This window comes from Lithobates pipiens, unplaced genomic scaffold, assembly GCF_037356315.1.
Source record: "Lithobates pipiens isolate NorthernLeopardFrog02 unplaced genomic scaffold, aLitPip1_a1.2 Scaffold_25, whole genome shotgun sequence".
Classification (NCBI taxonomy): domain Eukaryota; kingdom Metazoa; phylum Chordata; class Amphibia; order Anura; family Ranidae; genus Lithobates; species Lithobates pipiens.
This window is the reverse complement of record NW_027507787.1, coordinates 191,075,991-191,102,574: the sequence shown is the minus strand read 5'-3', so window position 1 is coordinate 191,102,574 and position 26,584 is coordinate 191,075,991. Positions and strand designations below refer to the sequence as shown.

Here is a 26,584-nt window from a genome sequence, read left to right as displayed (position 1 = left end):
CAGTATGAGAGAGTGAGAGCGATAACACCAAATTTAACACACCTGCTCGCAAATTCACAAGTGAGACCTTGTAAAATGAGTCACATGACACCGGGGAGGAAAAATGGCTATTTGGGCTCAATTTGGACAGTTTCACTTAGGGGTGTACTCACTTTTGTTGCCAGTGGTTTAGACATTAATGGCTGTGTGTTGAGTTATTTTGAGGGGACAGCAAATTTACATTGTTATGCAAGCTGTACACTCACTACTTTACATTGTAGCAAAGTGTCATGTCTTCAGTGTTGTCACATGAAAAGATATAATAAAATATTTACAAAAATGTGAGGGGTGTACTCACTTCTGTGAGATACTGTATATACACCATGGTGTACTTGAGACACTGGGCTGATTTACAAAAAAAAAATGAAGCAAGCTGCAACAGTTACTCATAGCAACCAATTAGATGACCAAAATATGAGACCTGCTTGGTTGCTATAGACAGCTGCTCTGATTTTCCTAGAAGGGAAGTGTCTGGATCTATTCCTCTCTGGAACAGGCCCTGCAAGCTCTGGTGTGTACAGCCCGGCCTTCCATACCCCATCTGCAGCCATCAATCTTACTTCTTTCCATGAAATATAACCATGGTTACAGCTTCAAGACACAAATCAGCCCGGATTTTCTTTACACTTCCTGCATTACCTATTGAGAGACGCATGGAGTGCACGATGGAGGGAAATGAAAGCAGCTTCAGCTGTTCCACATAATCTGCAGAGAGGGGAGATCTCCTACCACACAGCCAGGCCTGGCAGACATGTCACCCGGCCTGGTCATTTTATATACGATAGGTGGCAATCCTCTACATAAGCAGCATTCATGACAGGAATGCTCTTAGTGAAAACCAGGAGAATATACTGTTTCCTGACAAATGGTGTAGAGATTTATGAAAAACGCATTTTATGTCAGGTATGGAGAAATGCAGAAATGTTATATACACTATGACTGGAGGCAAAACTTTTTAAAATATTTTTGGATAGAATGGAAGGGGATTAGAACCCCTGTCTGTTTTTTATTGCTGTCTGTGTCCCCCACTAAGAAGATTCACCCTCTCTGTTTGTTCTTTATACCGTTATCACTCAGAGTGAAAACAGGATAATCACAAATTTTGGGTTGTCCCCAGAACAAGAACAGAGTGTAATCTTCCAGTGGGGACACCAATTCTGGTGACAACTAGGGATATCCTCACTTTCCCTCCTGTTTTGGCTATGGGACACTAAGTGAAGGCAAGCCCCTCTATTGGGAAACAGATAGGGGTTATAACCCTCCCTTAATTCAAAATGAAAAAAACATTTTTGACTTAAGACCCCTTTCTCACTGGGGCGGTGTGGGCGTTAGCGATAAAGCACTACTAGTTTTAGTGGTGCATTACCGCTGTTATATTGGCACGTTACCACTGTTATAGGAGCGCATTTCGGCCTCTAGCGGGGCACTTTTAAGCCCTTCTAGCAGCCGAAGAAAGGGTTAATAGCACCCATGTTGCAGCGCTGATGAAGCGCTATGCAGGCGCTTCGGCAGTTCTGCCCATTTATTTCAATGGGCAGGGCCGGTGGGGAAGGGGTGTATACACCGCTCCCCCACACCGCCCCAAAGATGCTGCTTGTAAGACTTTTTTCACATACTTCCAGCGCACCGCTCCAGTGTGAAAGCACTCGAGCTTTCACACTGGGGTGGCTTGAGAGGCGCTTGAGAGACGCTTTACAGGAGCTATTTTTAGAGCTAAAACTCCCGAAAAGCGCCCAGTGTGAAAGGGGTCTTAGTTCTATTTTATCAATACAATATAAACAATATAACAGGCCATGCTTAACCAGTTATAGAGAACACAATCAGCAGTAAGGGGTATGTTTATAAAGCAGTGAATGTGATATTCACTGAATATTCACTGCAAGTGAACCAGTTGCTTTAATAAAAAAAATAAAAACTACATTGAATGTTTGGTGAATGTAATATTTAGTGCTTTATAAGTTTACCACTTAGGCTTCATGCACACCACCATCTTGGGCTGTACACTACCCAGATCAGTGTATTTCTGCAGCAGGTATGGCGCTGTGTAAATTGACGGTGCTCTATAAGTAACTGTAATAAATAAATAAAATGTATACTGTACCCAGAACAGAAAGTGACAGTATCCCAAAATTCTACAGTTTTCACCGAAACAGATTGGGAGGCAAACCTTCCAGTGAAGATGCTGGTTCTGGTGGCGACTATTGCCGCGTACACACGATCGGAATTCTCGTCCGAAAAAGCTCTAAAGGTTTTCCCAACGGAATTCCCACGGAATTCCGCTCAAGCTGTCTTGCCTACACACAGTCACACCAAATTCCGATCGCTTAGAATACGGTGACGTACAACACGTATGATGGGACTAGAAAAAGGAAGTTCAATAGCCAGTAGCCAATAACTTCCATTTCGTAGTTGAATCTGAGCATGCGTGATTTTTGGCGTATCGGAATTGCATACACACGATCGGAATTACAGATAGAAAGTTTTTCCGTCTGGAAAATTGAGAACATGCTATATATTTTTGGCTGGCGGAAATTCAGACAGCTAAATTCCTATGGAGCATACACACGGTCGCATTTTCCAATGAAAAGCTCTCATCGGTCTTTTTCTGGCCGGATGTACACGGCATTAGAGGGAAATTTCCTTACATAGGAGAGATTTCCTCTCACTTCCTGTTGTATCTCCAGGATAGAAAGTCAAGGGAAGTCCCTCCAACAAACAACAGGACAGTCAGCAAAAAAAAAAAAAAAAAAATGTAAACCATTTCCCACTCTTTAAAACTTAGTTATTTATTAATAAAAGGCTTTCTAAATACTGTAAAGTAGAACTGCACACAAAACTTTTTTTTTTTTTCATTTTGTTTAACCACTTCAGCTCCTGAAGGTTTTACCCCCTTCCTGACCATTTTTTGTGATACTGCACTGCGTTGCTTTAACTGACAATTGCGCGGTACCCAAATAAAATTGATGTCCTTTTTTCCCACAAATAGAGCTTTCTTTTGGTGGTATTTGATCTCCTCTGTGATTTTTATTTTTTGCGCTATAAATAAAAAGAGACCGACAATTTTGAAAAATAAACAATATTTTTTACTTTCTGCTATAAAACATACACAAAAAAAATGGAAAAAATCTAATTTCTTCATTGCCAATATGTATTCTGCTACATGTTTTTGGTAAATAAAAATCCCAATATGTGTATATTGACTGGTTTTCACAAAAGTTATAGTGTCTACAAACTATGCAATAGATTTAGGGACTTTTTTTTTATATAGCTTTGTTACTAGTAATGGTGGCGAGCAGCGTTTTTTTTCAGCAGGAATGCGACATTGCAGCGGACAAATTTGACACTAAACTACACTTTTTTGGGAACCAGTGACACCAAAACAGTGATCAGTGCTGAAAAAAATGCACTGTCACTGTATAAATTACACTGGCAGGGAAGAGGTTAACGTCAGGGGCAATCGAAGGGCTAAGTGTGCTCCTAGGGAGTGCTTTCTAACTGTGGGGGGAGTGGATGCACTGGAGGAAAAGAGAGATCTCCCCTTTCCTCCCTCACAGGACAGGGACCTGCCTTTCCTCAGAAGAATCAGTGGTGTTCAGTCACAGCGGGAGTGGGGCTCCGGGGATTTGTGAGCACACACCAGATCGCGTGCACATAATCACATACAGGTACGTGATTTTGCGCAGCCTGGCCACCCTGCCACAGCATATATGCGGTGGGAGGTACGGAAGCGGTTAAAGTAAGCGAGGGTTATAACCCCTGCGCATTTTTTTTTGTTTTTTTGTCATCTGTGTTCCCTTGGGGAATGTTCCATAGCCAAAACAGGATGTGAGAGTGAGGAATCTTGCAATGTCACCAGGATCACTTGAACTAGTGTCTTCATTGGAAGTTTTCCCTCCATTACTGTTCTGGTGTGAACCCAAGGACTACACAAAAAATTATGTCTTTAGTTATACTTTAAATTATAACATTGATTGCACCACTTGCTGTCTGCAAGTTATAATCTTTATAATATTCATATGTACGTATTTCTTGTTATATTTTTTTACTAAACATAATAAATAGATAAACATGCATAAAATACAATCATATGCCATTGTCCTAACCCCTCAAAATAGGGTTCCTAGTAACATGTGAATGGCATCAATAGTGAACTAGAAACTTTATTCAGAGAAATAGTGGTAGCATACCTCTTGGATCATAAAAGTAAAACATGAGGAAGTGTCAGGGCTGGGCTCAGCCCTTCCTTCTCTGAGTTGGCCGCTCAGCTGTCGGCTAATTGCCAGCTCCTATCTCTCCACAGTGACTCACCTGTTGATGCTATCCTGCTCGTCAGTCCTGCCTACTTAAGCCGTCCAGTTCAGACGATCTCTGCCTTCACCTTGGTCACTCTGATCTCTAGAGACGCTCCTGTTAAAAACTTGTTTGACTGACATTCCCTCTGGCTCCAGATCCTTCTTGTTGTTCTACTACGATCCTCTCTGGCTCCCTGATGTTTTGGATTGTCTGACTATCTGTTCCAGGTTCCTGAAATCTGGCTATGTTTTGACTATGTTTACCTTTTTTTTAATTATTATTAAACAAGTGTGATTTAACTGCACTTCTGTCTCAGTCTGATTCATGGTTTCTGACAGTAGGCGAAGGCCATGAATTCAGAAGATGCAGTCAATCCACTTGTTAATATTTTTTCCAGATTGCATGAGCAAGATCACTGCATGGATCAGTTTTCCATGGCATTACCAGTGCTTCTGAGTCGCATGGCTTACCTGGAATCTCCCACTGTGTCTGCTCCGGTACAACCTGTGTTGCAGGCCACCCCTGCTGCTGCTCCAGGCATTCGCCTCGAATATTACCTCTATAAGAGGTATGTCTGGTTATGCTCCACTTCCCCAGTGATTTAGGGTTGATCCAGTCCAATGCAGAGTGTTTCTCAACCAGGTTTAGATATACTTTGAGATGCTGCCTCAGGTGTTTCCCATGGACAGAAGCAAAGTAGGTTTCATGATATCTTTGCTTTCTGAGAGAGCCTTGGCCTGGGCAAACCCTCTATGGGAGACGCAAAAACCTGTTGTCTTGAGTTACCCTGAGTTTGCAGCTTCTTTTAAAAGGGTATTTGACGTTCCAACACTCTCCGCTTCTGCTGCCAAGTGCCTTGTGTCCATCAAACAGAGTACAAGAACTGTTGCCAATTACGCCATTGAATTCCGTATTCTGGCAACAGAGGTTGCTTGGAACAATGAGGCCCTCGTGACTGCTTTTTCTCATGGTCTCTCGGATACCATCAAGGATGAGATAGCAGCCTGAGATATACCCACTGAGCTGGAGAAGTTGATCATGTTTGCTATCCTCATTGACTCCAGACTCGGAGAAAGACTCCCTTTTAAGAAGCGCTTGCGGAAGCCTCCTGTACATTTGTCTCTGACTCAGTACCAGGAGGTGAGGGAGGCAAGGGAGGGACTGCAAAGTTCAGTCTGTGAAGATGAACCCATGCACTTGGGCTTCACGCATCTCTCTGTGGATGAGAGAACCTTTAGGAGGATTGAGAAATTGTGCCTTTATTGTGGCCAGGCAGGTCACTTTTTGAAGTCTTGTCCTACCCATCCAGGGAACGCCTGAACCTTGAGGTCCTGTCAGACCTTAGGTGACGTTGTTTCATCCCCAGTTATCCAGAAGGATAAGCCCCTGGTATTGGTTACCCTTTCTTGGGCTGAGTCGTCCGTCGAGATACATGCTCTAATGGACTCTGGGGCAGCATTGATGCTGCCTTTGTATCAAATCACTCGATTCCGTTGCAGCTGCGTGACACTCCGCCTGCCATTGAGGCTCTTGATGGGAGACCTCCACAGCCTGCCCATGTGACTTATGAGACTGTTCCATTGTCCATGGCCGTAGAGGCTCTTTGCCATGAGATAATCCAATTCCAAGTTATTTCCTCACCTAACTTTCTGCTGGTTATTGGTTATCCTTGGTTACAGAGGCACAATCCCTCTTTTGATTGGCTGCATGCTGAGGCTCTCTGCTGGTCACCACAATGCAATAAGACATGCTTCCAGAAGGTAGCCAAGGTCCTGTGCACCTCTTCACTCGGAAGTACCGGAGTACCGCAATTTTAGCAATGTCTTTGACAAAGGTCAAGCTGGTAGTTTGCCTACATGCCGGTCGTATGATTGTGCAATTGACCTTCAACCTGGTGCCATACTCCCTCGTGGCCCGGTTTACCTTTTGTCGGTCTTGGAGGATAAGGCCATGGAGGAGTATGTTGCAGATGCACTTTCTCGAGGTTTCATCCGCAACTCCTCGTCTCCTGCTGGTACTGGTTTCTTCTTTGGGAAGAAGAAAAATAGTGATGAACTGAGACCTTGTATTGATTATAGGGGTCTAAATCATTTCATGATTAAGAATGCCTATCCGATTCCGTTGATTACAGAGTTATTTGACCACCTCAAGGGAGCAACGGTTTTCACAAAGCTTGATTTGAGAGGGGCATACAATCTTGTCAGGATTAAGTAGGGCCACTAGTGGAAAACTGTGTTTAATATCAGAACAGGCCATTATGAGAACCTCGTAATGCCTTTTGGCTTTTGTAACACCCCGGCAGTTTTCCAGGAATTTGTTAACGATGTCCTCCAAGATTTATTGCATTTATATTTGGTCGATTATCTCGACGATATCCTCATATTTTCCAAGCCCCTGGAGAGCCACCACACAGATGTCTATCGTGTGCTTAGGAAACTAAGCGAGAACAATCTCTGTTGTAAATAGAGAGGTGCGAATTCCATCGTGAACAGGTTACATTTCTGTCATTTCCACTGCTGTTTTTTTGATGGACTCCAGCAGTCCTACAGTGGTCCAAAACCCTGTGTTTACATCCTCTGCAGTGTTTTCTTGGCTTTGCCAACTATTATTGGAAGTTTATTCGTAACTTCTCGTCTCTTGTCAAGCCTCTGACTGATATGACTAGAAAGGACGGTAACCCACAGCGTTGGTCTCCAAAGTCCATTAAGGCCTTTGAGAGTCTCAAGGCTGCCTTTGTTTCTGCTCCTTTGTTGGTATATCCTGATCCTATGTTACCTTTTATCCTTGGGGTTGATGCTTCTGAGACTGGAGTTGGCACCCTTCTGTCTCAACGTCCTACCTCTGAGGAATGAGGTGACGTTAGTTGGGTACGACGGGACTACGTAGAGGCTAGTAGCCAATAGCTTTGGTCTCCTAATTTAATCTGAGCATGCATGGCACTTTGTCCGTCAGAATTCTCTGCAAACAATTATAAAAAGTCCGATCAGATTTTTTTTGTCGGAAAATTTTTGATCCAGCTCTCAAACTTTTTCTGTCGGGATTTCCGATGGAAAAAGTCCGATAGAGCACACACACGGTCCGATTTTCCGACATCATAATCCAATCGGACCTTTTCAGTCGGAAAATCCGACCGTGTGTACAGGGCAAAAGACTCAACGACACCTTCCAGTGGGCCTCCTACAACCCAAACCCAATAGGGAGAGGCTTCGGACCCTCTATGGATTTCATTGTGGAGTTACCCAACTCCCAGGGCAAAACAGTTATCCTTATGGCGGTTGACTGGTTCTCGAAAATGTCTCAATGTATTCCACTTAAGAAGTTGCCCACCTCTAAGGAACTGGCTTCCATTTTTGCTCGGGAGATATTTTGCTTACATGGGCTACCCAAGGTCAGGACAGGGGTAGTCAGTTTGTGTCCCAGTTCTGGTGAGCCTTTTGTGCACAGTTGGGAATTCAGCTTGCCTTCTCCTCTGCGTATCACCCTGCAGTCTAATGGAGCCACAGAATGAGCCAATCCATCCTTGGAGCAATTCCTACATTACTATATTTCTGACCATCATAACAACTGGTCAGACCTCTTACCGTGGGTGGATGAGTGGAGTTTGCTCACAATAGTGCCTTCTACTTCCTGATTCTACTTCTACTAATTCTACTTCCTGATTGTCCCAGTTTATGGGGAACTATGGTTTCCAACCTTCCATGTTGCCTGACTCATTTGTTCCGCAGAGTATTCCTGCATTAGAGGAGCATCTCTATTGTCTTCGTTCCACTTGGGCACAAGTCCAGGAGGCTTTGTGACATGCTAATGATAGGTACAGACTCCATGCTGACCACAGACGCCTGCCTGCACCTTCCTACCAGGCTGGGGACGGGGTCTGGCTGTCATCCCACACCCTCCGACTTCGTGTTCCCTCTCTGAAGTTCGCACCTTAGTTTATTGGTGTCACGGTACTACTTACAGCGAACCCTCAGGCGAGCAGGTGACACGGAATCCCCCAGGGCAAGGAATCTAAGAGTCAGCCGGTGTTCCGCCAGTGACCCTCTCACGAAGGTTTGGACTTAGCTGCGTGCTGACCCCAGGTCACGCCCCCCGGGTTCACCCTGCTCGCTAGGGAAGTACCAGAAGACACTGTAGACAAGGATGGATGGATGAAGCAAGGAAAGCCAGGTAGTGAGCCAAGGTCAGGGCGGGCTGCAGACAACGTAATCAGAACAAGCTGGGTCGGTACACAAAAGATCAGATCACGAGAAGTCAGGTAAAACAGGTTACACAGGGAAGCTTCAGGAACAAACGTTGCTCAAGCAACCAGTAGCAGGTTTGAAAGAGATTTAAATAGAGAAACACATGGGGGCTGGACAGGAAGTAGCAGGAAGGAATCATATATTAGGCAACAGGTGAAGGGCGTCGACACCCATAGCTGGAGAGTGCACAGAGCTGAACACAACAGAGTGGACAACAGATGCCAGCCGACCCACTGCAATAAGGTGAGACACAGATCAGCTCCGCAGCTGATCTGTGACAGTGGCTTGAGCAAACTGTCATGGTACTACTTACAGTGAACCCTCAGGCGAGCAGGTGACGCAGGATCCCCCAGGGCGTGGAATCTAAGAGGCAGCCGGTGTTCTGCCAGTGACCCTCTCATGAAGGTTTGGACTTAGCTGCGTGCTGACCCCAGGTCACGACCCCCGGGTTCACCCTGCTCGCTAGGGAAGTACCAGAAGACACTGTAGACAAGGATGGATGGATGAAGCAAGGAAAGCCAGGTAGTGAGCCAAGGTCAGGGCGGGCTGCAGACAACGTAATCAGAACAAGCCGGGTCGGTACACAGAAGATCAGATCACGAGAAGTCAGGTAAAACAGGTTACACAGGGAAGCTTCAGGAACAAACATTGCTCAAGCAACCAGTAGCAGGTTTGAAAGGGATTTAAAATAGAGAAACACATGAGGGCTGGACAGGAAGTAGCAGAAAGGAATCATATATTAGGCAACAGGTGAAGGACGTCGACACCCATAGCTAGAGAGTGCACCGAGCTGAACACCAGACAGTGGACAACAGATGCCAGCCGACCCACTGCAATAAGGCGAGACACAGATCAGCTCCTCAGCTGATCTGTGACAATTGGGCCTTTCCGTATTCTTCACAGGGTTAACCCAGTGGCTTACGCATTAGACCTTCCTTCTAATATGTGTATCTCAAATGTATTTCATGTCTCCTTATTAAAACCTTTAATCTGCAACCTATTTAGCACCTCGGTGCCTCGTCCTCACCCTGTACAGGTTGAGAACCATGAGAAGTATGAAGTACAGACCATTGTTGACTCCCATAGGTTCCGTGGGTGGATACAGAACCTGGTGCATTGGAAAGGGTATGGTCCGGAGGAACGCTCTTGGGTCTCATCCTCGGATGTACATGTCCCTGTCCTGTCCCTGTCCTCATCCATGATTTCCATAAACTTTTTCCCCTCAAGCCTGGTGGTCCTCCGAGGGGGAGGGGTCATTGAGGAGGGGGTACTTTCAGAGTTGGGCTCAGCCCTTCCCTCTCAAAGCTGGACGCTCAGCTGCTGGCTAATTACCAGCTCCTATCTATCCACAGTGACTCACCTGTTGATGATATCCTGCTCGTCAGTCCTGCCTACTTAAGACATCCAGTCCAGATGATCTCTGCCTTTGCCTTGGTCACATCTCTAGAGACGCTCTCCTGTGTTCCTGTTAAAGACTTGCTTGGCTTACATTCCTTCTGGCTCCAGATCCAGTTTGCTGTTCTACTACGCTTCTCTCTGGTTCCCTGATGTTTTGGCCTGTCTGACTATCCGTTCCGGTTCCTGAACTCTGGCTATGTTTTGACTTTTTTTGATGTTTTTTTATTATTATTAACCGCTTCCCACTCGCCCTATAGCCGAATGATGGCTTTAGAGTGGGCGCTTTCATCCGGGAGGCCGTCCCTGGACGTCCTCGTGTTTACTTCCGCAATGCATGCCGCCGCGGCCACGCACCGGGGAAGTTTTGTGTTTGCCGTGTCCCCCGGAGACAGGCAAACACAGATCGCTGTAAACGGCCAATCACAGCGGCCATTTACAGCACAATTGGCTTGTCCAATGTAAGATGATCTCATATGTAAACATATGAGATCATTTCTCAGCGCCGCTCTCCCTCCTCACACAGACAGCGTGTGAGAGAGGAGAGATGAACGGCTGCAGCGGCCGTAAGTGGGGAAAAAAAAGTTAAAAAAGTGCCATCCGCCCCAGTGCCATCCTCCCCCAGTGCCATGCTCCCCCAGTGCCATCCTCCCCCAGTGCCATCCACCCCAGTGCCATCCACCCCAGTGCTACCTGCCCCCAGTGCCACCTGTTAGTGCTATCTGTCCCCAGTGCCACCTGTTGTCAGTGCCATTTGTCCCCAGTGCCATCTGTCATCAGTGCCACGTATAAGTGCCATCTGTCATCAGTGCCATGTGTCATCAGTGCCACATAGTGCCATCTGTCATCAGTGCCATTTGTCATCAGTGCCACCTGTCAGTGTCACGTGCCATCTGTTGTCAGTGTCACGTGTCATCAATGCCACTTATCAGTGCCATCTGTCATCAGTGTCACGCGTCATCGGTGCCACATATTAGTGCCATCTGTCATCGGTGCCACGTATTAGTGCTACGTATTAGTACCATCTGTCATCAGTGCCACGTATTAGTGCCATGTGTCATCAGTGCCACGTATAAGTGCCATCTGTCATCAGTGCCACGTATAAGTGCCATCTGTCATCAGTGCCACATGTTAGTGCCATCTCTCATCAGTGCCACGTGTCATCAGTGCCACGTATAAGTGTCATCATTGCCACGTATCAGTGGCATCTGTCATCAGTGTCACGTGTCATTGTCCTGGTGCTCCAGGGCCTTCAAAAGTGTAATAGGTAGTAGTCAACAAGTTAGATGTGTAATTTATGCTCCTAGAACACCTGATGGCGCTCCCTGCATGTTGGGCCTCTCTATGTGGCCAGGCTGTGAAAAAGTCCCAGAGTGAAAGAAAAAAAAAAAAGTGAGAGAAATAACCTATTACAATGACAATTTTGTGGAAAAAATTTTAAAAAATTAAAAATCTTAATTTTGCAAAGAATTGTGGGAAAAAATGACAACATCAAAAAGCTCACCATGCCTCTTACTAAATACCTTGGAATGTCTACTTTCCAAAAAGGGGTAATTTGGGGGGTATTTGGGGGTTATTTGTACTTTCCTGGCTTGTTCGGGTCACAAGAAATGAGATAGGCCACCAGTACATCAGATGTAATCAATTTTGTATGATTCGCACCACAGCTTGTAGACTCTCTAACTTTCACAAAGACCAAATAATATCCATTAATTTGGGTTATTTTTACCAAAGATATGTAACAGTATAAACTGTGGCCAACATTTATGAAGAAAAATTAATAATTTGCATAATTTTGTCACAGAAACAAAGAAATATGCGTTTTTTTTCAAAATTTTCGGTCTTTTTTCATTTATAGCACAAAAAATAAAAACCTCAGAGGTGATCAAATACCACCAAAAGAAAGCTCTATTTGTGGGGAAAAAAGGACAAAAAATTCATTTGGGTACAGTGTTGCATGACTGAGTAATGCATGACCGAAAGCTGAAAATTGGTCTGGGCAGGAAGGGTGTTTAAGTGCCCAGTAAGCAAGTGGTTAAACACGTGTGATTTAACTGTACTTCTGTCTCAGTCTGATTGATGGTTTCTGACAGGAAGATGTTCTAGATTTCTAACAGGTAGACCAATACGTATTTCTAGCAAATTTTTAAGTAACAGAAAAGGAAAAATATTGCTGATTAGTTTAGAATCATCTCCAGATGCTTGCATTGGTCTACTAGTCAGAGCCTAAAAAAAAGAATTGGCAACTTCCTCTCCCTCCTTCCTGTTTATGCTGTTGTTGGATTTATATATAAGTTTAATGTTGATGCCAAAGTAAAGGGTAAAAAAAGGAAGAGCAAAGGGGTTTATTTCTGTTATAATGTTTGTGCTGGCAGATCATGCTTGCTACTTTCAAGTATTTAAATGAAACTCCAGCGACAACCTCTTTTCTGCTTTTGGGTAGACTGAGGAAGGGTTAGAACACCTGTCACAGAACAGGAAGTAAAGGATGATCTACGTAATGGGGCACAGCCAGTAAATAAAAATCTGTCAGAGGCTCTCTCTCTCTCCCTGGAGAGGTCTCTCACAGTCTTCCTTGGGTGGATAAACATGCTGTGGTTCACTCGCCAGTATCCATTCTGAATGTGGTCAACTGGTAGTTGATGCGAGCTACCTCAGCTATCTGTCACTGGATCAAAGAAAGTAGCCCCTTCATCTGAAGGTCTTTCACCTTCTTTGTCACCACCTTCTTTGTTGGGTGGAGGAACATGTTGTGGTTCACTCGCCAGTATCCATTCTGAATGTGGTCAACTGGTAGTTGATGCGAGGTACCTCAGCTATCTGTCACTGGATCAAAGAAAGTAGCCCCTTCATCTGAAGGTCTTTCACCTTCTTTGTCAGCATCTTCTTTGTTGGGTGGAGGAACATGTTGTGGTTCACTCGCCAGTATCCATTCTGAATGTGGTCAACTGGTAGTTGATGCGAGGTACCTCAGCTATCTGTCACTGGATCAAAGAAAGTAGCCCCTTCATCTGAAGGTCTTTCACCTTCTTTGTCAGCATCTTCTTTGTTGGGTGGAGGAACATGTTGTGGTTCACTCGCCAGTATCCATTCTCGACGTGGACCACTGATGGTTTAGAGAAGTAGGATCTCCCAATCTATGGATAGTGTAGGACTCATTAATCATGGGGTACTTTGTCGCAGTAAGTGGGCTTAAGCACCATATAGCAATATAGTGTGACCAAATCCCCATATTTTTTGATAATGTTTTTTGAAAATGTCTAGGTGTTTTAAAAAGCCTTGCTGGAGGTAAATGTTAGTTTTGCATGTGTGCGCTGTAATATTTTTGTTCTGTTGTATGGTCTTATGACATCACCATATTTATGCATTTTTTAGGGTGTGCCTCCCAAATATCTTGTTTGCCACTGATAGGTGAGGCGCACTACTTCAGCTGTCAGTCATTGGATCAAGGAAAGTGGTCCCTTCATCTAAAGGTCTTTCACCTTCTTTGTCAGCACCCTAGAGGCCAATCAAACTTTTTTGTTCTTCCTCCTTCTTTTCCCACTATTCGTGTAATCACCCCTCTTGCTTCCCCTATTGCCGCCATGGTCCTCTACAAGGCCTCATCCTCCAAAGCCAAGCCCAAGCCTGGTACCCAGCCCACCTGTGAAGCCTGGACTTCCATGTCCTCCATTCAAGCCCTCAGATAAATATTCTTCAGTTTGAGGTGGCACCCGCACTTTCCAATGTGGGGGGACGTCTATTAGCTTCTGCAGACATCTGGACAGCCAGCATGTTATAAAGTTTTGGCTGGATCTTTCCGTTTGGTAGAAAAAAAAAATCTGTTTATATCCCCTAAATTGATTGTGTTTCTGGGCTTGTGAATACAGTTCCACTCGCCAAAGACATTTATTTGCCCATTTGGTGCGTTATTTAAAATGCGGAAAACAGCAGACTAATGAGTAAACTGAAGTAACCAATATCAGTCACATTTGACACCACAGAAGTAAAATCTGTTAAAAATGAAATCTGGTTGGTTGCTGTAGAATACTGAACATTGTTATTTTGCTCATTACATAAGTGCGTGTTTAATAAAGGAACATTGTGTACTGATTTTGTATGTGTCATCATAGTACAATAAACAAAACTGCTCAGCATACATTTTGGCTTCCGCCTTATATGCATAAATATTAGGCTGACGCATAAAATGAATATATGAAATGAATAGACATTCTTCAAGCAGAAGGTTTTGTTCTGGCTTCCTAAGGACAGAGTGTTTGTTGCCTTTTATTGTGCACAGAAGTAAAGCTTAAATAGCTCAGCTTGTATGTCTAGATCATGTGACAATAGCTCATTAATCATGCTTAAAACCCATCCATACCGCATGGTTCATCATAACCCATCCTCCCAAATTTATCTTAGCCTTTCATCACATTGACCTCGCAGGATGGCAGCCTCCTAGGAGACAAAATGGGGATCTTGGCATTCCTGATTGTTAGCATACTGTATTTGTTTTTATGTTCCCATCATATGCTTTTGTTCTGATTCCTGCATCAGTTCTGCATGGCTTGTCAAGATCATCTGCCCTGATCTGTACCGAATGGAGTCTCTGGGTCCTAAAATACAGCAAGCAAAAGGCAACAGTCAGATCCACTCACCATGATGTTGGTAAGAGGAATACAGCTAGCGGAGCTGTGGCCAACAACAACCAACCAAATTACAGCTCCTACTTTTTCAAAAAAGGTTAAACTATGAAAGCTAAGACCTGTTTAGCAACTCTGAAAAACATTGCTACTTGCATGGCTATGGGTAATACTTTGTTTTTCTCTCAGTGCTTCAAGTGGAATTCCAGCCAAAACTCTTTAGTGAAGTGTGGAAATGTTAGGACCTCTTGTGACAAAAGTGAGGTCTGTCAAACGCCAAACTTATTTTCTCCAGCATTTGGCTGTCGGTAACAAAATTGGCAGATATAAATTTTACATTTATGTAAGACAGCCACGCAAGGTGATACATTTCTCAAAAACATTCCAGTTTAAAGGGGAACTGCAGTCTGCTCAAATAATTTGTAATAAAAACATCTTTGCCATTCTGAAGCTTCCCTTCCAACTACTTTGCATATTATTTTATATATACTGTCATTCTGTTCTTGCCAAATATGCTGCAGAAATCTCCCTCCACTGAGTCTGGCTGCAACCATTTTAACTATGGGTAGCTGAAACTGCTGCCTGTTCACTTCCTGGATTTACACAGACACACAGAGGCACACCTCCAGATCTGCAGCCATGCAGCTCTCATTGGCCCTTGTATGGCTCATCCCCCCTCCCTTCCTGGAAAACTCTCACGAGAATGAGAATGAGGGCTGTGCATGATGTCATAATCCTAGGCTTTTTACCAGACAAGAAACCAGAAGTGGGCTATGTAAGGTATTTACTGTCAGAAAAAAAAGTTTTATTATCCAAAGTTAAAACAGCAAGGGTAGAAGATTTAATAGATGGAAAGATGAAAAAATGACTGAATTTCCACTTTAAAGCACAGTTGACAGAAAACAATTCAAGGTAGAAGCAAAGCAGAAAATCTCCAATAGCCAGGGTCTTCAAAAACCTCTAAATGTTCCTGATGTAAATGGCTCTGTCATAAATACTCTGGAGGACCAATCTGGGTAACACACATCTAATGTAAAAAAAAAGATGTCCTCTAAAACAGAATACACTTTACAACTCCCATATCGCACCCCTCAGATCTTTAAGAAAAAAGCGGTTTCTTTGGAGGCATGGTGAATTAATATGATATGGAAACTATCATGGAGACTCAGCGTCACTTTTTCTTAGGGCCAGTGACTCTTGCAAATGTTAGATTGGACTCTGCAAGCAAATTTTTATTTTACTGTTGCTAATTTCTTCTTTTTTTTATGTACGATAAGGTAAGTACCGTACGGTAAGTATTTTCTATATTTCTTTTATGTTGATCAAAACAGTATTTACATATCATTAAGCTGGACCTCTGAATGCTCTGAGTAGAAATTAAACTCAACTTCCAAAAGGCAGTTTGTTCTGTTTGAACCCTTGCACCCCCCCCCCCAAACTCCCCCATCATAAAAGCCGTTTTCCTGTGTTTTTGTTTTTCCTCTGGCCTGCCCCCCACTGTCATTCTGTCCTATACCAGAATTACAGATGGTGGGCCTGGTGCATCATCAGTAGCTGGCACTCCAGAAAAGGCAACAAGCTGAGGAGGACCAAGATGGAAGCCTGGCACCCAAGCTTTGACACCAGAACAGTGGATAAAAGCAGGAAAAATGCTGAATACGCTACATAGGTAAGAATGTGTTTTGAGAAAAACCCAGCAATATTAGAGGGGGGGAAATACATACTGGGAGTTAAGTTTCACTTTAAAGAACTTTAAAGATCTTTACTTATGTAAAGTGCTACCTTAATGTAAAACCCTGGCAGCAAGTGTTACAGACATTTCTTAAAGATCAGAATTGCAATAGCAAATACACTACAGCGAATGGTTTGTGCTTTCTTTAAAAAAACATAATGGCAGGTAATGAATCTGTGTAGAGAGTTAACTGCTCAGCTAATCTGCCCCATTGACAATAACTTCCAGTCTGCTGGTAGGTAGACTGTTGTACCAGTGCAGGAATATCTCTGCACAGGTGGGATCTGACAGCGCACTTGTCAGATGGCATCCATGAAATTTGACTGTCTGTGTGAGATTCGCTTTTACGTTAAGCACTGGTGGTGCCCATTGACAGGACAGAGAGTGAAGGAACGTTTGAGCAGTCGTCACCTGAACACGAGTAGAGAGGTGTTATGCTTGTGGACAGTTATCTTGGTGGCATGTTCAAAGGTGGGAATTCCCCTTATTTTGGTGAGATCTCCTTTCATATCCTGTTGTGTCTTTGGGCAAATCTCCCCAATTGGGGCACAGATAGCAAAGCAAGGAGGGTGAATTTCCCCAATAGAACATAGATAGCAAAATAACCTTACAGGAGTCTTAACCATTACCCACTCTATCCAAAAGGCGGAAAAATGGTTTTATATATACTTTAATCTTATGGGGTGTACTTAAATGGGGAAACTCAACCAAGAATCAATACTGAGCAGCTAAATATCATCTCCCATTTAGTCCTAGCCAATTCTTGGAAGAAGGAGGGCAATTTCCTTAGCTCTGTAAAAATACTATGCACAGCTTCCAAAAAACACCCTTGTTAGTAAAGAAATTTGTTCTATTACGCACATCATTTTTTGGAATTTAACCTTCAAAGGATATGTTAGAGTGAAATTAGGAGGCATTAGAAAAGCATGACCTGATTTTTTATTACATTTTTTAAATCCTTTATTTATGGTTGAGCAGAGCAATAAATAACCGTCTTGTCAACATACTTCTTTATACAGGCAATGCTTATATACAGAGGATAAAAATGACCTTATTTTTTAAAATGTATCTCAGCGGTTTCCTTACAATACTTCCTTCCAATGTGGAGCTTATGTCTCTCCAAATGGTTGTAGGTTCCTCTTGTTGTTCTAGTCTTCTCCCTCATTCAAAAAAAAAAGGCTGGTAGGTTTATTGGTTTCATTATCCTACTGAGCTGCAACATATAAAGTGGTATAAAAAACCTTAGGGATTAATCAAGGTTTTCTTCCCTTCATTCAACCAATTTATAACAGCTTCTAAATGACATTTAAAAGTTTAAGTAGGTTCAGTGCTGATGCAGTTTGGATATTAATGTGTATTTTGTTCCTGTACTGTCGTTGTTGATATGAGATCTCATCTATGGCCACCTGAGACATCTAGTGATCACAGGATAATGGTGTCTACAGACATTTCATGTCAGCTCGTTCTGCTGCCATTGAATGATGTTCCTAATGAAAGATAATTGCACAAGCATACATGTTCACATCAGGTAAGCAGGCATGCTTGGGCCTACGAAGAGAGAAAAGAACTTAGAGATATCAGCCCCCACCACCATTTCAGCATTTCTGAGAGCCCTTTCCCATTGACAGCGCGGGGACCTAGGCTCGTTTTAGAGGAGCTCTTTGGCCACTAGCAGGGTGCTTTTAACCCCCACTAGCGCCCGAATAAAGGGTTAAAAGCGTCGCTATTGCGGCGCTGTCCATTGATTACAATGGGCAGGGGCGCTCTAGGAGCGGTGTATACACCGCTCCTAAAGCGCTTCAAAGAAGCTGCTTCCAGGACTTTTTTTGACGTCCTTCCAGCGCAGCGCCCCAGTGTGAAAGCACTCGAGATTTCACACTGGGATTGCAGATGAGGCATTTTTCAGGCGCTTTACAGGCACTATCTTTAGCGCTAAAGCACCTGAAAAATGCCTCCAGTGTGAAAGGGGTCTCAGGGTAAAACAATAGAGATTGACCAAATGACCCCTCCGGACCAGTCAACTTTCTTCTCAATTTAAATGGCAACATTTCCCAACGTGACCACAAATGTCCTTCTCTGATGTCCGTAGCTTTAGGATTGCCACAAAATTTAAAAAAATGTGTCAGATTGAAGCCTCTGTTATGTTAACTGGACCATATTTGGCTTATTGACAACTGATAAGCGATTTAAGGATCAGAGGCACATTATGCGCTGATAAATTAGGCCATGTTTACTAAGGCTCGGCTCACACTGCTCTGACTTGTCATGCGACTTGAGAGTTCAAAGTTGCAAGAAAAGTCACACCCCATTAACAGCAATGGAACCGTTCTAATCAGTGTGACTACCATAGCACTACTTTGGGGCGACTTCATCGTGACTTGCATGGACTTCTGTTAATGAAATCGCAAGCAAGCCACAACGAAGTTGTGCAGGATGTCAGCTGTCAAAGTCGTATGACTTTAAAGCCATGTAGTAAACTGGCACTAAAGGAAAGGAAAATAAAGTGGAATAAAGCACTGATATGTTTGCGTTGCAAACTTGCATGAGTGCACAGATATTTGCACACATGGTTAATGTTGTCCCTAAACTATCTTGCAGGCCTCATTTGACAGATGATCCCTGTGGTTATTAACACTCATGGGTGTCTGCAGGTAGGGGCAAGGGGGAGGCGAGTGACCCCCTGGAATCGGCAAGCATGCACAGTAGCTGTGCTGGCTCTCCGTGTTTGTGTGAGTTGGCTCCACAGCTGCTGCAGATCTGTGTCATTGAGCTTACAGAGCTCTTTACTGTCACCTCTGGCTGCTTCCTGTATGTGTGCCCCTCATGTTTGCCTTGCTGCCTGTTGTATTTTCACAGGGACATGTGGAAACAGGACTTGGGAGAAGGAAGACCACCTTACAAATGGGAGCTGTGAGTACAAGTGAAGGGAGGAGGTGGTTTGTATACAGGGGGGGCAATGCTCTGTGTGTGTGTGGGTGCCTGACATCCCGTATATACAGATGAGGGGGGCAGCTGAGTGAATACAGGTATGATCAGCGAAGGGGGTGCCAGATTTATGAAAGATCATATCCTTTGCCCTGTCCTGTATACAGCTATATACACCCATCTTCCTTCCTGTATTCCCCCATCATCACTGACTGCAGATATACATCATCTGTCCTGTATATATAGCTTTATACAGGACAGATGATGTATATCTGCAGTCAGTGATGATGGAGGAAGGGCTCTATATACAGGTAGCTGTATATAACCACCTTCCTTCCTGTATATAGAGACCTTCCTCCATCATTACTGACTGCAGATATACATCATCTTCCCTGTATACAGCTATATACACCCACCTTCCTTCCTGTATATACTGATACCATCCACCTCCTCTATATACACATACTGTATACCCACCATACTGTACAGGCCACATTTGATGGGCACAATGAGGCTGCAATTGATGGGCACAGTAAGGCTACATATAATAGGCACATACCTGCGCTTTATGTGATAATGACTAATCCCCTTACCCTTCATGACATTGTCGAAAAGGGGCGGGGCATTGGTTTTCTTAAAATGATGCCCCTCCCCTCCGCAAAAAGTTCTGGGGATGCCTATGCTAACACCCACAGTGATCATCTCTTAAATGAGGCCTGTATGAGACTGAGGATTAGTATATTATCACCAATTTTGTTCAATGAGAGATTGTGTTATGGTGACACCAGGCAGGTGACACGTGTTCACCCAAAGTGCAGAATCTCAGTACCGGGTGGTCTTCACCAGAGTTCCTGATGGAGGGCTGGGATTTCTACTGGTCCCTGGTTTTGTTTCCTGCAAACTGGCACAAGGTCATGGCCCGCAGGGCCACCCATCAACAGGTTACTGGAACAGAAGGGCTACAGTGCAGAAACTGTTCATAAGGCAGTAGACAAGATAGATTACACGAATGTGACAAACCACTTAACATTGGCAGTGGTGATTCAAATTATCAGCTTTTATGTATTCCTGCAAAACCTTCATCCCAACAGGAATATAAAAAAAACTGTTCACTGTAACTGCTTATAAAGTGTGAGCTGGAATTTGGCAAAGGCAACTAACAGGTATGTATTATAGTTCTTTATTTTTCAGGTAGTTGGCGATAAGATACAGCACCATCCACCTTAAATGCCCATCTGGTAGGAAGACATGCTCAGCATCATTACTGGGAACTCTGGAAGCCCCAGAGGTAGTAGATGTCCCCAAGAATCTTGCAAGACACAGCAAAGACTCTGTGAGGAATCCTCAAAGACCCAAAAGAGATTTGATAAATTCTGGACAAACCCAGCAGGAATTCTGCAAGTACTGTAACCGATTGGCTTGTTTGTAACCAGCCAAAGGTTGTGGGCTGCAGCTCTAAAACATTTAAGGATCATTTCTATATTTATTAATTGTACAGTCCAACAGCCCAAAGCAAAAAGATTTCTACAGCAAGTTATGAAGGAACGTATAATGCTCCAGTAACAGGCATTCCTACTTTAATTAGCTGAAATCCCTAAAGAAGGGACCTTAGCACTCACAAAGTTTGCATTGTAAAATTTTTGAGTTGGCCATTAAAATGCATCTCTACTTTACTTTTTTTCCAATATTATAGATGCAGAGTAATGCTTTGCAGGAATCTACAATAATTAATGTTAGAGTGCGCTGAGCTACTTACTTCCTACACAAACAACTAGCTACACAGTATTTTAAACAGACCTCATTACCTCTTACCTTAACTGAGAATGATGATACTAGTGCCGTGTAAATATTAATGAGAATGTAATTGTTTCACATCTAGAGTTTGCTTACTGGTTACACCAAAAGTTAAAATCCACTTATTTCTATTTATCACAAACATCTCACATGTTGCTACTATTTAAAGGGAAACTGTAAAGGTTTATGCAGTTATGTTTGAACATTTTAAATTGTTGTTTTATATTGCTTTTGCTTTTTAAATATTTGTGCTATCTATATACAATTTTTAATTCAGCAAAAAAAAAAAACGACGGGACTACGTAGAGGCTAATAGCCAATATCTTTGGTCTCGTAATTTAATCTGAGCATGTGGAAAAGGTCTGATCGGATTTTGTTGTTGGAAAATTTTAGATCCAGCTCTCAAGCTTTTTCCTTCGGGATTTTTGATGGAAAAAGTCCGATAGAGCCCACACACGATCGGATTTTCCAACAACATAATCCGATCGGATCTTTTCCGTCAGAACATCCGACCGTGTGTACAGGGCATAAGAACCCTTTTACACTGTGGCACTTGTAAACTGCCAGTGAAACACTGAGCACTTTTGAAGAGCTTTTCAGGCACTTTTGAAGAGCTTTCCATTCATTTCAATGGAGAGGGGCATTTTTTTCACCACCCTGCCAGCGCACTGCCCCAGTATGAAAGCATTCATTGATTTTCATGAAAATAGCTGAGCTTTTCAGGTGCATATTTTAGCATGAAAGCACCTGAAATGTGCCTCAGTGTGACAGGGGTCTTAAGTTCCACTTTCTGACTTAAAAATAGAATGCAAAATATTATTAAGCATTATTTAATATTTACCTACAAAAAGTTGTTTTAAGACCCCTTTCACACTGCTGCCGTTTTTCAGGCGACACAGCTATAAATATAGCACCTGAAAAAAGTGGCTCCATTCACTCCAGTGTGAAAGCCCGAGGGTTTTCACACTGGAGCGCAGCGCTAGCAGGACGTGAGAAAAAGTCCTGCCAGCAGCTTCTTTGGAGCAGTGAACTCACCGCTCCTCCACCACTACTCCACCGCTACTCCACGCTGCTCCACATTGAGATCAATGGGGCAGCGCTGCAATACCGCCAGCAAAATGCCCCTCTGACGGTGTTTTGCGGGCAGATTTAACCCTCTTTTCGGCTGAATAGCGCAGCTAAAACTATGGTAAAGCACCGCTAAAAATAGCGCCGCTTTACCGCCGATGCCCGGGGAAGCTTGGTGTGAAAGGGCTCTAAAGATATGTTTTCAATTTTGTCATAACAAATAAAACATAACAATTATGTAAAAAACAAAAAAAAACACTATTTCACACAGGAGATGCTGAAAGAGAGACAACTTACACCTACAATATATTGGGCACTTTTCCCCAGTATTCAAATCTTTCCTGGCATTTAAAGGAAGTGATGAAAGTCAATTGATGAGATTAGAGTCAACGCAATATAAAGCTAAGCAAAAGCAACTTGTGTTTACTGAGCATTTAATCCCCAGTGTGCGTGGGAGGGGTGCATGATACATTTTCAGAATGATCACAGCAAGTTATCCTTTTACATTTTAACAGAATTGTAATGGGTTAGAACCTCTGTCTCTTCTTTTTGTTTTTGATTTTTATGTTACATGTGTCCCAGTTACTGTTGGGGCTCTGTAGATAGCCATTGAACTGACTGTCCAAAACCTGCAGCAGGTTGTATTCAGTGCCACTGGAGTGCCCCGTCCAGTGCTTATTGGGTTCACTGAATGTTATATTCCCCTGTGTGCACATGCACTTGTTGCTTCTGCCAGGCAAAATGCAAAGCATCTCTATAGGACATGATCCTACTTAGATCCAAAGTAGGTAGCTGACAAATATAGCCTGCAATAGGCAATGCTCAGACAGCCACTTAAGTGGCTGTCTACACCTGTCCTTGTGGCTGTCTATGCCCATCCTAACTAATTTATGCAGCTGTGCCCTTGCCTGGAGATGAGGAAAAGATGTGTTCCTTGGAAGTCTCTGAGAATCTGAGCTGATCACAGTTCTATGGAATGTTATTGTTGACTAGTATCACTACAACTGCATAAGTATTTTGAAGTCCAACTCCAGGTTTTGTGTTTCTTTAAATAGTTAATCATTTAAAGTAACACAAAACCCGGAGTTAGGCTTTGAAGGAATGTTTTCTGTCCCTTTTACTATTATTATTACTACAATAATTAATATATTAATTTTGTAATTTAGGATGCTTTTTCCATGGTTGCTTTTTTTTATGCTGTCTTGTACAACACCCACCCCTTCTTCCCAATACAAATGTACACACACATACACACATTTTTTGTATATTTTCTTCATTTAATTGCTGGTGTTCATTTAAAATCTTTGGTGGCCAACTAATATTTGTTTAGCAAAAGTGGATTTTCAATATGTCTAAATAGTCTGGAGAACAGCTGATTGTTAGCTAAAAGGATGATTTATTATGATCAGCAGACCAATACCAGATATGGCACTTGTAGTTTGAATATTTTTATTAAATACTGGATCAAGAGAGCGGTATGGGGCAGCTATTGTTGGCCTGCTTTTAAAAGTGCTAGTTGCTCCTAATTGTCTGATTTAAGCACACTGAATCTATACCGTAATTAAAGGCAAAACCTTTTTTTTCAGTTTTGGTTGGAATGCAGAAGGATTAGAACATCTGCCAGTTTTTATTGCAGTTTGTGCCCCCCCCCCCCCCCGTTAAGGAGATGCACCCTCTCTAGTGGTCCTGTTTACCATTATCTTTGAAAGTGAGCGTAAAAGAAATTTAAAAGTAAACACAGGAGTAATAGAGGGGAAATCTTCCAATGAGTACACTAGTTCTGGTAACCTGGGGGTCCCCAAGAAATTCCCTTGATTTCCAAGGATTTCCTCTCACTTCCTGTTTGGCTATGAGTCAGGAAGTGAAGGGAAATCTCTGCAATGGCACACAGATGGTGAAATAAAATGGCGTTATAACCCTCCCTTGTTCTATCCAAAATCGAAAAAAAAATTTTGTCTATAGTTCTACTTTACGTTTCAGACTTGGCATAAGCATGCTGTAAATGAGTGTCAGAAAAATGTCAGAGATCCTTATGTCCGTACGTGTCCTGGTCTGGTGACTCTGACAGCACTGAAGCCAAAGCATTAGCATGACAGCCAGGGAACTAGCATTACCAAGAGGAGAGATTAATGATAGCTAACTCCATTATTCTGTCATTCTATCATGAAGGTGTTTTGTTTCTTTACGCTTTGATCTTCTTGTATCTTACTCATGAATTTCATCAGAAAGTTCACTTGGCCTTTCCTATAAATTTCCTTTAGCGCTGGTGAACGGTAATCATGATCTCAGATTTGTAGAGCCTGATTATTATATTTATATTATTATATTGACTATTATTCCAATAAATGTGTTGATATCATAGTTATTTATAAATATTTAATTGTGCCTACATGGTTAGCATTTCCGCCTGTGAGCACTAGGGTCATCGGTTCAAATCCCAACCATGGCACTGCCTGCCTGGAGTTTGCATGTTCTCCCTGTGCCTGCGTGGGTTTATTCCGGGTACTCCAGGTTCCTTCCACACTCCAAAGACATGCTTGTAGGTTAATTGCCTCCTGTCTAAATTGGTCCTAGTATGTGTATGTATGTGTAGCGCACTACTCCCTTGGGAGCTGCTGGTGTAGTTCATTACAGTACTGCTGGTTTAACCCCCACTCTTCCACCCCACATGAGTAACAACAGACACATTCAAACAGTTGAACAGTGAACGTTTATTTTCTTGCTGCGGTCCATGGTGTTATCAGTAGTGCAAGGAAGTATGAGCTGCCTCTTCTTCTTGTTCCATATTGAGTAGCTAAGACCCTTTCCCTTAGCGAACTGGCCAATGCCCCTCTGAAAGACACCTTGGTAAATTGGAATGCTGGAAGTCCCAGGCCTCACCTGCCTCTCTCGCCTCCTGCAAATCCTCCCCAGGCCAGCTCAGGAAAGTCCAGGCGCCCCCAGTCTACTCTGTCCGCTTTGCAGCTACTTCACAGTTCTTGTGCAACGATTCATCCCAGCCAGCCTGGTTTCTGTTCCCAGGGTTTCTGATGTGGATTGTAGGCTTGAACCATCCAGCTCTGAGGCTCTCTGAACCCTCAGGCCTTCCGGTTAGGTTCCTGCTCTCCGGCGCTGGAGCCTCTGAAACCCCAGGCCTTTGAGCCTGCTCCTGAAGGTCACATTGTGAAGCTTCTCTGGACCTAGTCTCTTCCCATCCCCTCCCCAGGAGCATGTGACCTCAGTATATATGTATGTCCTGCCCCTGCCCATACAAATTAATGATTGGGCCAGGGCCATATACACTGCCTGCTCTTCAGTCCCTGCCCCGCCTTCTTTCCAGAACATTATCCTGGAGAAGCAAGGGAAGTCTTTCAGGATGGAGAACAGGGGGTCACGCACCCCTCTATTCTACTGCTCCTCCCAAACCCAGATCAACCCACCAGGCCTAAACAAAGAAACAGTAAGGCACTGGCAATTTCTCCTAACATCTACCTATTAGCACCCACCTAAAGGTGGTGGGCGCTACATACTGTATGAATGTGAGTTAGGGACCTTAGATTGTAAGATCCTTGAGGGCAGGGACTGATGTTAATGTATAATATGCAAAGCTCTGCATAAATTGATGGTGCTATAAAAGTACCTGAAATAAATAAATAGTTCCTTATAGTTTGTGGGATATCAAGTATTATATACCATATTTAGCTTTCATTCTAGAAAACCTGAGTTGATTTATGAGCCTGAAGTAAATAAAATTGTCTGTGCCCACCTATACCATCCGGTCAGCTTTTTCTTTTCCTATCTTGCCCCAGAAAATGACATCTGGTTTCCATGGGCAACACAGACACTTTACTGCAGTTTTTTCACTCAGCCCCACTGTCATTGAATATATAAAAGAATGGATATGACTTGCAAATGCCACACTGCCCAGATTAACCCAAGTGTCTCCAGCTGCTAGAGAAGGACATTTTCATGCATTCTTTCCCGACATGCCTTTCACAGCTCAAATCAGTGTCAGTATGGCCTGTATCTAATGTAAATAGAAATGTATGCTCTGCTAGATACCAGCAGCTGTGTTTTTCATAGTCTTGTACTGTCACACCAAGAAACCATGAAGGCCAAGAGAACACATACATAGATATCAACTGTGGGACTTTATGGATTATCAACACTGCCAGACTATCTAGATTTTAACAAGCCAAATGCAAGTCAATAACCGAGAAGTTTAGGTCAATCAAGACATCATTTGTCAGTTATGATCTATATATAAAAAGGGGTTAAGTCCCCAAAATGATCATTTAAAAAGCCAAAACATTTTTTTAATTGGATAGAATGTTTTGGGATTAGAACCCAAGCTGTAAAACGGTCAGTTATTGTTTAAGCCCTTGTACACACGGTCGGACATTCTGACAACCAAATCCGTTGGATTTAGTCCAACGGATTTTGTCTGAAACTGTTGCATACACACGGTCAGACAAAGTTGTTGGAAAATCCGATTG

The 26,584-nt window shown here is 43.2% G+C and overlaps 1 long non-coding RNA gene across 1 annotated transcript in view; it reads right to left on the bottom strand.

Annotated features, from left to right (window-relative positions):
* LOC143930760 (uncharacterized) overlaps positions 1–26,584 on the bottom strand; it is a 102,704-nt gene that overhangs the window by 24,687 nt on the left and 51,433 nt on the right. The window lies entirely within an intron of this gene.